We start from the raw sequence: 13,995 nt of genomic DNA, 5'->3' as shown, positions 1-13,995 counted from the left end.
TACGAGAACCTCGCTTAGAGTAGATTCTTTTGGAGACGTTGATGACCGTCAAGCTTTTGGCGTAAGCGATCAATGTTTTCATTGGGATCCATGACTCTAAGGACCTTTATAGAACATTGAACCTTTGACCAATTAAGATTGATGGTCGTATAGTACGGGTCCCCGAGAAGCTTTTCTCGCGTGGGTCGATACGAAGATCTCACTCAAAGTAGATTTTCTTGATGGAGTTGTCGACCGACAAGCTTTTGCCGTAAGCGGCAAACAGTCAAGGAGGTACGTGACTTTGAGACCCTTGTCTAGAACCCGATGTCGATGGTCACGTAGTACAGGTCCCCGAGAAGCTTTTCTCGTGTGGGTCGGTACAAAGATCTCACCCAGAAAAGGCTCATTTGAGGAAGTTGACGACCGATAAGCTTTTGTCAAAAGTGTCAAACAGCCAAATGAGTCAATGACTCTGGGGTTCCTATCTAACCCTAGACTACGACCAGTGAGATCCCTGTTATGGAGAGCAATCAGTGTTATCCTCCATCTGTATCTTGAACCTGTAATACTACTCTTGCTTGTGTATGCAACTTGTGAAGCCATGCTTATGAATCGTACATCCATGCATTCATGCATCATAAAAAATATTCAAATATAATACTCATGCATCATTCACATAGCATCTTGCATTTCATTAGACCAATCTCACCATCATTTTGCCTTATGTCAGACAAACCACTACCACCCAAGCTGGTTGCCCGACATCTGTATTGAACTAGAGGCATGTCACAGATTACCATGGAAGAACTACAAAGAATACAAGAGGCAATGAAAGTTGAAATCAACCATCTGAAGACTCAGATGAGCCTGATCATGGAGATCCTGCAGTTGATGTTGAGGGAGGAAGGCCATCCCGTGCCAACTGTAGTACCAGAAGTGGTCACTCCGGTGAACATGCCTGACTCCCTTCCACCTAGGAAGCAGCCTCGTGGATTTCATCCACATCCTATACCTCCAAGGGCTCCGTATCAGCGGCCATTTCCTGTCCCTCGACCAAGGCAAAGGAACCCTGTGCCGAACCAGTATCCAAATCAGCAGCGGAACTTCACTCAACAAAGAAGACATAGACCAAGAAGGCCTGCAAAGCAGTTTGATCCAGTGCCCATGTCGTATGGTCGAATCCTACCCATGTTGCTTAATAGCTCATTGGTGCAGCTGAGGGAAGCTAACGCCCCTCCAACACCTCTTCCTCCAGATTATGATGTGAATGCTAGGTGCGAGTACCATTCTGGGACACCTGGAAACTCAATCGAAGACTGTAAGAGCCTTAAGTACAAGTATAAGACTTGATTGATTCAAGGGCTATTATGCTCACGCCGCAAGGCCTGAACATAGTGAACACTCTCATGCCTCCACAAGAGGGCACATCTGCAATGCCATGATCAGTACAAATGGAAGCTAAGGTAGGTTTGAAGAGTCTGCGCCTATGAGAAGAGTTTGAGAAGGGTCTCCTTGAAGATGGTCATGTTATATGCTGCCAACCTATTAATTCCAGTATGAGGATCTAAATAAGGTCAATTATGCCCGTAGTCATTAGTTTGGTTCAATCATGTTCATATGTGATTTTCTTGATTGTCATTTGTAACATTCATTTGTAATAAACTCGTTTGTTTTTTAATAATAATGACATTGAAATGAATATGCATGTTTTGAATAAATTCATTTGTGTCCACTCATACTTTATCTTGTCAATATTCAAATGTTGGTTTTAAGAGGAGGAGGATGAAATAAAAAATGTGAAATCACTGCTCGTATGCTTTTGGATAAAACCTTGTTGATGATGTAAGGTATTGCTTCAAATCCCAAACACTGGAGATATAAGGAAGATAATCCCTAGTCAACCCCTTCGAGCCAAGGAGTAGGAGTTTCTTTCTAAATATAAAACCCTCAATCGTAAACCGGGGAAGGGTAGTCATCGGTCAGTTTGGCCAAGCGTTCGAACTTCAAAAGAGGAGTGTCCTATCTGGGGATCAACCATATCTTATCCCTCACAAGAGGTAGGAAACCACCAAATTCCAAACGGTTGCCCCTCACCCACAGAGGCACGAGGCAGTCACAACTTCCAAATCAAACAGTCAGATGTCACACGATTTGTTTCAATAAAAAGAAACAAAGAAAGAACAAGAGAACAAAAACAAAAAGAAAGAAAGCCTGCTAAGTCGAAAACTCGAAAACGAGTGACTTAGGTAAAAATTAGGGTATCATTGTGGATTGTAAATCTGAACCAATCCAGCAAAAATAGGGAGATGAAAAAAAACAAATCTGCAAAAGAGGAATCAAAAGAAAACCCTCGGCTAGAATAAATTGTGTGGCTACAAACCAAACAAAAGAAGAATGGCTGCCACACCGAAAACCTCGTGTGTTCATTAACCTTTTCATTCCCAAATCCCTTTTGGAAGAAGAGCGCTTGTCGAACTAGCTGAACGTGGGACTGGAGAACATCACGAAGAGCGGGTGGGTTAGGATAGGCTCGAGCCTTATATCATTTATTTCTAAAACCGTGAATTAGGCCACGTTACAACCATCAAAAGACCTAATTGAAGCAAGGTTCATTTCAAAAGCGTATTATAGTCAGAACGATGGTGTTAAAACTGACTCCTCATTAATTTGCTCATATGTGTTGATATTGATATGACATTCGTTATCAGTGATGTATTCATTATATGTCATAATTTCAGTGAGCATGCTTGGATTTCAAAACTGCATAAAAATGACATTGCATTATAATTTCCAAAATGAACTTGTCTTACTCGTGAGTAAGCATCTGACATCAAGGGATCTGTCACAATGAACGTGAATTAAGGAACTTGATGATTCAAAGGTGTAAAACGCCTGAGACCTTCGTTGAGCAGGGGCAAGCCACTTCTTTTGATCACATCCGTCAGAATGTTTGAAGGTCCTATTGAGCAAAAGGGAAAACCGCTTTGAGATCCCGTCGATCAGAGGCAGTCACATCGAGAAATCTCTACAAGATTCAGTCAATCTGAAGTAGTCAAGTCGAGATTCAATAAATCTCTCTGAAGATCAGTTACTCAGGGTCATTCCCTCAAAGATCAGCCAACCAGAGGCAAAGTTACTTCAAGGCTCGTACTGGGGCAGGCCACCCCAAGAGCACGAGAAGTCAATCTCCCTGAAATGGTTAATTAGAGGAATGCAGTTCCAAGACACTGGGGCAGATCCAGTTGATATAATCCACTACGAAGTTGCTTCGTAACTAGTGATTGTGGCAATCCGTGGAGATACCCAACAGACTGGGGCAAGACGGTCCAAATAGTGGAAGGTTCTCTCCTTGCTTGCGAAAGCTTTTCAGATCCAACATGGGGCATCCGAAGGTCTACGTCAGATCTATCCTCCAGCAACATCAAGAAGTCAAATGTTGGGAAGTCATGCAAGATGCAATCCACTCTCCATAAATCATAAGCCTCTCAACCCGAGAAAATTTTCCCTCAGCGTTCATTGCACCGTACCCAATATTGGGGCATCTGTAGATCCTCATATCATTGCATTAACCTGTCATGCATAATTCATATCATTTCATTCCTACATATCATTCAGCATAGCACGAATCTCTCTAACAAGGGAGAATCAAGCCCACAACTCTCTTGGCACTATTCAACTGCCCATTTTCGTTGGCATCTTTCCATAATCCACCCCGTTGGCATTATAAAATAGAAAATAAATGACCTTTTGACCCTTGTAAAGATCCTAGTTGGCAACCCCGACAGGATTTTTCAAAGTCATTCCTTTTTCGCTTACCTGTCGTAAGCTTGTTGCCTCCTTCATGGAGATGATTTCATTGAGATAACTCTCCTTTCGTGAGTTTATTCCGTTGCTAGGTGCGCGAAATCACATCTCCCCCTCGTTGCCTTTCGCACGAGAAGGGTTGTCTCTGTCAAGACTTTGCCTTTTGATTTGTTTTGAAATACCCAATGTAGATTTGGTGAGTCCCGGGAAGGGTAGCCATATTTCAAAAACTTCATCCCCTGAGGTTTTCGTGCCTACAGCAAAGTGCACAATTGACATAGCCTGCCAAAGCCCAGAACTTGTTTGGCAAACATCTTACATAGCCCAATTCTCGTTGACAAAACCCTATCTCTCAAATTTGAAAGACCAATCAAGCAATCGTCAATGTCTATCACTTTTTTCAATACTCGTTGGTATTGATATCCCTTTTCTCCAACCGCAGAGTTGTAAATGATCACCCTTTACTCAATATCAGACTTAATAATGTCATTACCTCTAACCCCAAAGTTGAGAGACCATTCTATACCCGACCTCAGAGTTGACGTCAATTTCTATTTCCGACTTCAGAGTTGTTGTCACTTTTCTTATTAACCAACCTCAGAGTTGTATGTTCACCTTTCCTTATCCCGACCTCAGAGTTGTTGTCTATTCCTTTCATATCCGACCTCAGAGTTATTGTCCCTTTTCCAACCTCAGTATTGTCTCCCTTTTTGCAGCCTCAGTGTTGTCGCCCGTTTCCAACCTCAGAGTTGTTGTTCCTTTTCTAGCCTCAGAGTTGTTGTCGCTTTTCTTATTCACCAGCCTCAAAGTTATTGTCTGTCGTTTTACTTCCAACCTCAGAGTTGACGTCCATTACCTTTTTCCAACCCTAACGTTGATGCTTGTCATTCTTACCCCGACCTCAGAGTTGTCGTTCCTTTTCCAGCCTCAGAGTTGTTGTCAGAATTTTTGTTTACCGTTTATCTTCCCACCTCAGTATCGAGTATCTGCTTGTTTCTAACCGCGAAGTTGGCGTTTACCATTTTTGTTCCCAGCCTCAGAGTTAAGCAACTACATTTTCCAACTTCAGGGTCAATGTATCTCTTTCTAGCCTCAAAGCTTAGACCTTACTTTTTCCAACCTTAGAGTTGACGATTACCCTCCTTTTCCAGCCTCAGAGTTGAGCATCTACCTTTTTCAACTTTATAGTGGATGTACCGTGTTACCCCTAGCCTCAGAGTTGAATGACTATCTTTCCCCAGCCTCAGAGTTGAATAGCTATCTTTTTCAGCCTCAGAGCGTAGTATCTGCCTTTTTTCAACCCTAGGGTTGATGATCTATCTTCAGCCTCAGAGTTGAACAACCACCTTTTTCCAACTTTGGAGTTGATGAACCTTTTTGCCCCAGCCTCAGAGCGGAATGGCTACCTTTTCCCCAACTTGCGAGTTGTGGTATCATTTACCTATCCTCCAACCTTAGAGTTGATATCTGCAAACCCAACCTCCGGGTTGACACATACTACCTTTATCCCCGGCCTTAGAGTCGATGTCCATCATTATACCCAACCTCAGAGTTGATGCCTACCCTTTATCCAGTCTTAGAACTAATGTTGATCGCAATTTATTTCCAACCGCAGAGTTGAGAATGTTCAGTTTTACCCCAGTCGCAGTATTGAGGTCGGGATGTTTTAATCCCCAACAATCAGTGTTGCTTTTGCTTCTATTCCCAACCTCGGAGTTGTTGACCTACTATTTACCTCCCAATTCGCCTATCGTCGTCCTCAGTAAGGTCATCTGCCATCCCAAATCCCAGGATTCGCCTGGCGAACCATTTTATAATTCCAAAAAAGTAATCACCATATATCCCCCAGCGGAAAATTCTTTCTCGGTGCCTTCAAAAAACTTGTTAGTAGAGATAAAATGAAAAAATAATCAATCATTTTGCATTAGCATACTGCATACGTCATGCATATCTAACCGCTCATATATCCGTTTACCAAATACCATTCCAATTCCCAGCAGTTACCCTGCATAAAGACTAGCTTGTTCATCCCACATATCCCAGTGAAGAAGTTCCTTGTGACCTATCTTCCCATTACATTCCATTTGTTCCGCGAGGGCAAATTTTCCAGTATTTGAGTATTTAATCCTCTCCTACCTTGATTGTCTAGAAGCCGTTGCTATCCATACATTTAGGTTTGAGAAGATTAAATAGGGGCAGCTATCATGCCCCAAAATTCGCCCTACCCTTCATATTGATCGTATAGGTCACTAACCCTGGCATTTGCATATCATCTTCACCCATTCATTTCATTGAATAAGCATGGTTCGACATATACAGTCATTATTTCATCATCATGTCAATAATTGTTCTGATTAATTCTAACGTCATATTGATTTCAACTTCAAATTAACTTTTGAAGTTTAAGTTGATTTCGTGGTTAGAGATGATCTTTGAAAATAAATTTGGTTTTAGAAATCATTTCGTTCTTTTACGAATTAATTTTGGAAATTCAAGTTGAGTTGGACAATTCAAATTGATTCTTGAAAAGTCGAATTGGTTTTGGAAATTTAATCATTTTTGCATTGAGCCCATTCATTTCATAACAATTAACCATTTACTTATTTTTAATCCACTTTCTGATTTTTTTTCGATAACCCATTTTCTAAATCCAGTTTTTTTATATATCCAATTTAATCCATTAACCAATCCATATCCATTGGCATTTTAATTCAACCCAATTCCCATTTTATCTTTTAGCTAATCCAAATCCAATTTTTAAATACATTTCAATACATTCTATTCCATAATAAACAACCAAATTAACTAAAACTAGTTAATCCACTATCCAAATAAGACAAAAAAAGTACTGCTAGGAAACGAAAAGCGCCAAAACGCCAAGACTCGGCCCTCACAATCCAAAGCCGCTGCAATAAGTCGTACTGCAATCAACAAGCTGCTGCAACCAAAAACGTAGTACGTGAACATGAAACGCAAGCCAACTTCTAAACGCTAGCAGCCAATAAACCAAACACTGCAAAATTAAACCGCAGCAGGCACAAAATATCCAAGCCAACTTCTAAAGGCTTCAGCCACAAGCCAAATTAAAAACGCAAATCCGCATCCATTCACGCACTATCAAATAGCTGAAAGCAACACCCGGCAACACAACTCAATACAAATCAAAACTCCAAACGCAACAAGCAGAATTCGGCGTCCAAACGACCGCGTTCAAAGCCAAAACGAAGAACCAAAAACAAAGAGAAACGTAGCCAACGTGACGCAAACCCAATGAACGACGCAAGCAAAATCGAAACGCTGATGTAAATCATGCTTCAAAGTCTATATAAACACGTGGTTACCGTAATTTTTTGGGGTTCCCCCGATCTAGATTCCAAAAAATCCTATTTTCTTCTTCTCCCGCCACAATCCCCACCGTCTGCATAATCCTTTCGGTTTTATCGAATCGCTGTCACACTTCCTGTAACTCTCGCCGCACCACAACAATACCGGCGAATTGAACTGTGAATCTTCGACCATCACCGCCGGACAGAAGAGAGGATAGAAGAGATTCCAAAGGAGCTGCACACGTGAGTTCGCGCTCATCCTTCTCGTCAGTTCCACACGGTCACCTTCGCGATTAGGTAATCCGTCGATTCACTGTGTTTCATCGTTATCGAGTCAGTTTTAGATCTTAGATTCCTCTGTGAGAGGATCGGATTCTGAGTTTTTATTGAAGCTCGTGAGAGATCGCGATTCATTTCGTTTGGTTAGGTAGGGATTAAGAGAGGTTAGTTTGATTCAGGATCGAAATTTTGGGGACGGTGAGAGCGACGTGAGTTTGAGACTTAGGAGCTCCGCTGCCGCCGACGATGAGTTTCGGCGCGGCGGAGGCGTTTAGGTGCACTGCGTGTTTTCTGATTGGAATTTGGTCATAGGAAGATGAAGGTAAGGGATGTACATCCTGTTGCTGCAGTAGTGTTTTGACTGGGCCCTAGGCCCAATCTTTCATTCAATTTCCACACTCCATACTTGTCCATACCCCCTCCTTGTGTGGGCCTGACAGTTCTAGGCCCATACTGAATTGGATTAATTGAATCTTGTTTTAGAATTTAATTAGAAAAATGTTTTAGAAATAATTGTAGATTAATTAGAATTTTAATGTGATTTAGAATGATTTTAGAATTGTTTGTTAATATTTTTAGAATGTTAATTTTGTTAATTGTTGAATTTTTAGAATGTTAATTGTTTGAATTTTTTATTTCCATTTTATTAGTATTTATAATTGTGTTAATTAGAATTTCATTTCATGTTAATATTAGAATTGTTTTGATTTTAGAATTTGATTTTTATTTTGATATTTGTTTGATAATATTAGAATTGTTTTGATATTAGAATTTGATTTTAATATTGACATTGAATATTCTTCTACTTTAATCCTAACATCTAACAATTAGCATCTAATTCTTTAATTTTCGCATCTAACTTTACAATTTCTCATCTAACTTATAAATTTTACAATTCCACTTCTAACATTTATTTTTGTCATTTACTTACTTTGCTTTATTTTGCTTTATGCTATATCATTGTACATTCTTCATATCATTCTAAAATGACTAAAAATGGTTAAGACTTGAAAAAATACAAAAAGATAATTCCCAAGCATGTAATGGACTTTGGACATTGGACTTAGAGATTATTGTTAGTACCCTTGCAAAAGGCCATGGACAAATATTCAACCCGAACATGGAAGGAGCACACAAGGCTCAAGACAAATTATAATCTTTTATGCGCTTTCTAGTTTAGGACACTATACACGCACACGACTTTCTCTTGGGCTACTTGACAATGAGACCTTTTATTTCCTGCACTCCCTTGTACTTTACATGTACCACCCTCCTCTTTCATATGTATGTCTTTACTTGCTTTGTCTTTTATTGCTTTATAGCTACTCCTTAGGTATTATGAGCAATCACTCTTTCACAACCAATAATCAAACCTTTGATCCAACGTCAAGCGGTCTTTTGTCAAATCAAAAACAATAAGTAAACCCTTGATCCAACGTCAAGCATTCTTTTTCAAATCAAACTCAATAAGCAAACCCCTGATCCAACGTCAAGCGGTCTTTTTCCAAATCAAATTCAAAAACACAATAAATACGATTAGGATTGTACGTCACGAGCCTTAAGCGATAAAGAAGGGATGAGACTGGAGATTTCCTACACTCGTTCTGAATGCTTCGAACACAAGACGTTTGGCTTGGTAGTCTGAGGTATTCACCTTTATCCATAGTCTTTAGTGCAATCCGAAATCAATAACACTTTCTCAAAACCTAAAAACAATCTAACGCATTCAAAACTTTTTGTTTGAGCCTTAGGGCAACACAATCAAAAACCCTTCTTCAAGGTAATAAAATTAACAAAACAAACATTTTAAACTCACGAACTACGGGGCTTTGATTTCTCACTTCAACAAGTGTGCATACGTAGGCACAAGGACCCAATCCTTGGCAAGCACACTAATTTAAAATCTACCTCCACTCCGCAAAACTTTGGCAAGGAAACATTCGATAAACAACATCCACTTAAGCGCAAACATCCTAGATACTTTCCATGGAGTATCATCAATGTGAGGGGTGCTAATACATTCCTCTTGCATAACCGACTTCTGAACCTGTTCGTGGTTGCGACGACCATTCTTTGGGGTTTTCCGATATTTTCCCTTTCCTTTGGAATAAATAAAAACTGATGGCGACTCTGTATTTTTGGCGTAGCGACAAGGTGCCAATCCAATTGGCGCAGCATCAACATCTGAGGTTTGTCTCTCGCATAAATCAACTTTCCATAGCGGCGACGAACACCAAACATGATTGTCAAATGATGAAATGAGATATGGAAAAATGATTCACACAACACCTCTATTTATACTAAAAAAAATTGCATAATACACTGAGATGCTAATCCAATTGGCGTCTCCTTTGAATAAATACTCATGGACATCAATTGGATTGGTTGCACCATGTGTCCTAGCCAATCCAATTGGCGCCTGCACTCTATTTTTAAGAGGAGTCACCAATTATATTGGCGTCTCCTCCTAAAAGTGGGGTACTTTAGATTTTTTTTTTTAAAACAGGGTTATTTTGGGAATTTTCTTTAAAAATTGGGTTATTTTGATAAAAAATTCCATACAAAATTATCAGATTAAAGTGTTTTCTAGAAATTTACCCACATATCTAAATTTAATTTTTTTATAAAATTATTTATCTAAAAGCCTGTACAAATGATTTCGGCAAACTCTTTTTGCGGTTTATTAGTAAAATTATACACTGAAATAAATTTAAAAAGAATTCTAAAAAAAAAACATAGTTTTACTCACGAGCGGATATATTTTCCAATTTTTTTTAGAAGTTATCCTATAAACAATTTGAAAAACTTAATAATTTTATAACCAAGTTAACCATAGAAAACTTAGATTTATCCACTAATAAACCGCAGGTAAGTTTTTGAAATCTTTTTTAATGTTTTCTAGTATATAATTTTACCTGCCAAAAAATTAATTTACTCACTAATAAGTCACGGGTAAATTTTTTAAAATCTTTTTTACAAATTTTTGTGTAATCAATTTGGGAAAGTTAGTTATCCGGTAACCAATTTCATCTAAAAAAAGTTAAATTTATCCATAAATAAGCATGCGGATAAATTTGATAAGTCTTTAGTTAAATAAGAGTCCTAGTTTTTAGGATAGTTTGTTGAATTGATTTAGTCAAGTTTGTTTCCTTATTTATAGCTAGAAATGGGTTGTAGTTTGTTATTGCACGTTCATTTTGTTCCCTATTTATTTTACTGTATTTCACAAGGAATACACAAGTCATTCTCAGTACTATTAGTTGTTTTCTATTGAATTCTTGTTGCATCTAATAATCTGGCATCAGAGTGTGACTTGAGAGAGATGGGTTCAGAATCAAACTTTGTTTCAGCGTCCATTCCAAAGTTCGACGGTGACTACGATTATTGGAGCATGGTCATGGAGAATCTTCTTTGATCTAAGGAGTACTGGGTTGTTATCGAATCGGGCTACAACCAGTCTACGAGTATGGATGGGATGACGTCAACGCAAAAACAAAACCTAGAGGAGATGAAACTGAAGGATTTGAAAGCTAAGAATTACTTGTTTCAGTCACTTGACAAGTCAATTCTGAAGACGATTACGCAGAAGGAGACATCCAAACAGCTATGGGATTCCATGAAGATGAAGTGTCAAGGTAATGTTCGAGTGTAGAGAGCCCAACTTAATCGTCTACACCGGGAATTTGAGGTTCTGGCAATGAAGCAGGGCGAATCGATAAATGATTACTTTGGTCGAGTAATGACGGTTGCAAATGGCATGAGGAATTATGGGGAAGATGTGAGTGATGTCAAGATCGTTGAGAAGATTTTGAGAACACTTACTAATAAATGGAACTACATTGTTTGTTCTATTGAGGAAGCCAAGGACATAAATCAACTCTCTATGGATGCCTTACAAAGTTCTCTGCTCGTTCATGAGCAAAAATTCAAAGGAGACGGAGGAGAAGAACATGCTTTGAAAGTGACTCATGAAGAGGGCTATGGTGGAAGAAGACGATGAAAAGTTGCTTTTAGAGGAGGTCGAGAACAAGGTAGAGGCAGGGGTCGCCTAAATTGGAGAAAAGATACAGTTGAGTGTTATAAGTGTCATAAGCTTGGACACTTTAAGTATGAGTGTCAAGCAAATTATGCAAATTTGGATGAATCAGAAGAGATGGTGCTAATGGCGTACACCGATACGCTTGGAGGTGATCGAGATGACGTATGGTTTATTGACTCTGGATGTAGCAATCACATGTGTGGTGATTCATCTAGAGTCAATAAACTATATGTCGTCTCTATCACCTCCAAGCGTATTGGTATACGCCATTAGCACTATCTCTTCCGATTCATCCAAATTTGCATAATTTGCTTGGCACTCATACTGAAAGTGTCCAAGCTTATGACACTTATAACACTCAACCATATATTTGCTCCAGTTTAGGCGACCCCTGCCTCTACCTTGTCCTCGGCCTCCTCTGAAAGCAGATTTTCCTCGTCCTCTTCCACCATAGCCCTCTTCATGAGTCACTTTCAAAGCATGTTCTTCTGTGATCCATCGCTCTTCTGTGATTTAGAAAAGGGGTTCAACAAGGTGGTAAGATTGGGGAGTTGTGCAAGCATGAATATTGTTGGAAAGAGAAGTGTTCGATTGACTGTAAAAGGAGTGAATCACCTTGTATGGGATGTGTATTATATACTGGGATTGAAGAATAATATTCTCAATGTTGGGCAGCTGTAAGAAAGGGGTTTGGCTGTACTGGTGCAGTCAAATATGTGTTGAATTTATCACCACACAAAGGGATTGATTTTCAAAACCACCATGGCTGCCAATCGAATGTTTGTGTTGCTATCGAACACTCAATTAGTCAAAAAGGAAAGAGATGAAGAGTGTCTCCAAGTAATCACTCAAGACGTGGCTCATTTATGGCATCGAAGATTCGGTCATCTCAGCTACAAAGGATTGAAGACTTTGCAAATAAAGAGCATGGTGAGAGGCTTGCCAAGTTTTCCCGAGGGTGAGATTACGTGCAGCGATTGTTTGAAAGGGAAACAACATAGAGATGTAATCCCAAAGAAAAGTACATGGAGAGCATCATCAAAGTTGAAGCTCGTTCACACTGATATTTGCGGCCCAATATCTCCAGTTTCAGAGGGTAGCAAGAGGTATTTTATTTGCTTCATTGATGACTATAGTAGGAAGGCATGGGTGTATTTTATTGCTCTTAAGTTAGATGCATTCACTTACTTTAAGTTATTTAAAGCTCTTGTCGAAAAAGAAACTGGTTTGCCCATTAAATGTCTTAAAACAGGTCGTGGGGGGTGAATTCACATCAAATGAGTTCAAAGAATATTGTGAAATGAATGGGATCAATAGGCAATTAACTGCTGCATATACACCGCAGCAGAATAGAGTTACTGAGCGTAAAAATAGAACCGTTATGAATATGGTGAGGAGCTTATTGGTTAAGAAGAATGTTCCAAGAAAACTTTGGGCAGAAGTAGTGAATTGGGCATTTTATGTTCTTAATAGATGCCCGATATCATCGGTGAAAGAAATGACGCCAAAAGAAGCTTGGTGTGGGGTGAAACCTTCAGTCGAGCACTTGAGAGTCTTTGGTTGTATATCACATGCTCATGTACCGGATGCTCAGAGAACAAAGCTTGAGGATAAGAGCCATTGTTGTGTTCTTTTAGGGGTAAGCGAAGAATCAAAGGCATATCGACTATATAATCCTATCTCTAAGAGGATTATAATTAGTCTGGATGTCATCTTCGAAGAAGAAGAACTGGGAAAGGAGCTTTGAAGATGACAAAAGGTTTGATCTGGAATGGGAAGATGGAAACAGTGAAGAGGTGGAGGATTCCGACAATGGTAGTGAAGAAGAAAACGTAGCTTCTCCAGTGAGGGACGAATCCAGTGATGGCAATGAACAAGATGAAGCGGCTCCTCCGATGACACCCCGAGTTAGAAGAGCACCAGCATATTTGAATGATTTTGTCTCTGGTGATGGTTTTTCAGATGAAGGGGAAGAGGTACAAACTCACTTAGCCTTGTTTACTAGTGTCGTTCATTCTGATCCAATTTCGTTTGACGAAGCAGTAAAGGAGGGGAAATGGAGAAAAACCATGGATGCCGAAATAAGATCAATTGGAAAGAATGAAACATGGGATCTTATTGAGCTGCCTAAAGGAGCTAAAAGAATAGGAGTCAAATGGGTGTACAAAACAAAATTGAATGAGCTCGGAGAAGTGGACAAACACAAGGCTCGCTTGGTCGCAAAAGGGTATGCTCAGGAATACGGAGTTGATTATGAAGAAGTATATGCTCCCGTAGCTTGCATGGACACGATTCGAATGATTTTAGCACTTGCAGCACAAAAAAGATGGTGTGTGTTTCAGCTGGACGTGAAATCGACTTTCCTTCATGGGAAATTAACTGAGAATGTGTACGTGGACCAACCAAGAGGTTATGAAATAAAGAATGAGGAACATAAGTTATACAATCTCAACAAAGCTTTGTACGGACTCAATCAGGCACCACGAGCATGGTTCAGCCGGATTGAATCATATTTCAGAAAGGAAGGTTTTGGGAAGGAGGACAGCGAGCAAACTTTATTTACCA

Source organism: Lathyrus oleraceus, chromosome 2 (assembly GCF_024323335.1).
Source record: "Lathyrus oleraceus cultivar Zhongwan6 chromosome 2, CAAS_Psat_ZW6_1.0, whole genome shotgun sequence".
In the NCBI taxonomy this organism is placed as follows: Eukaryota; Viridiplantae; Streptophyta; class Magnoliopsida; order Fabales; family Fabaceae; genus Lathyrus; species Lathyrus oleraceus.
Note: the sequence above shows the minus strand (reverse complement) of the source record.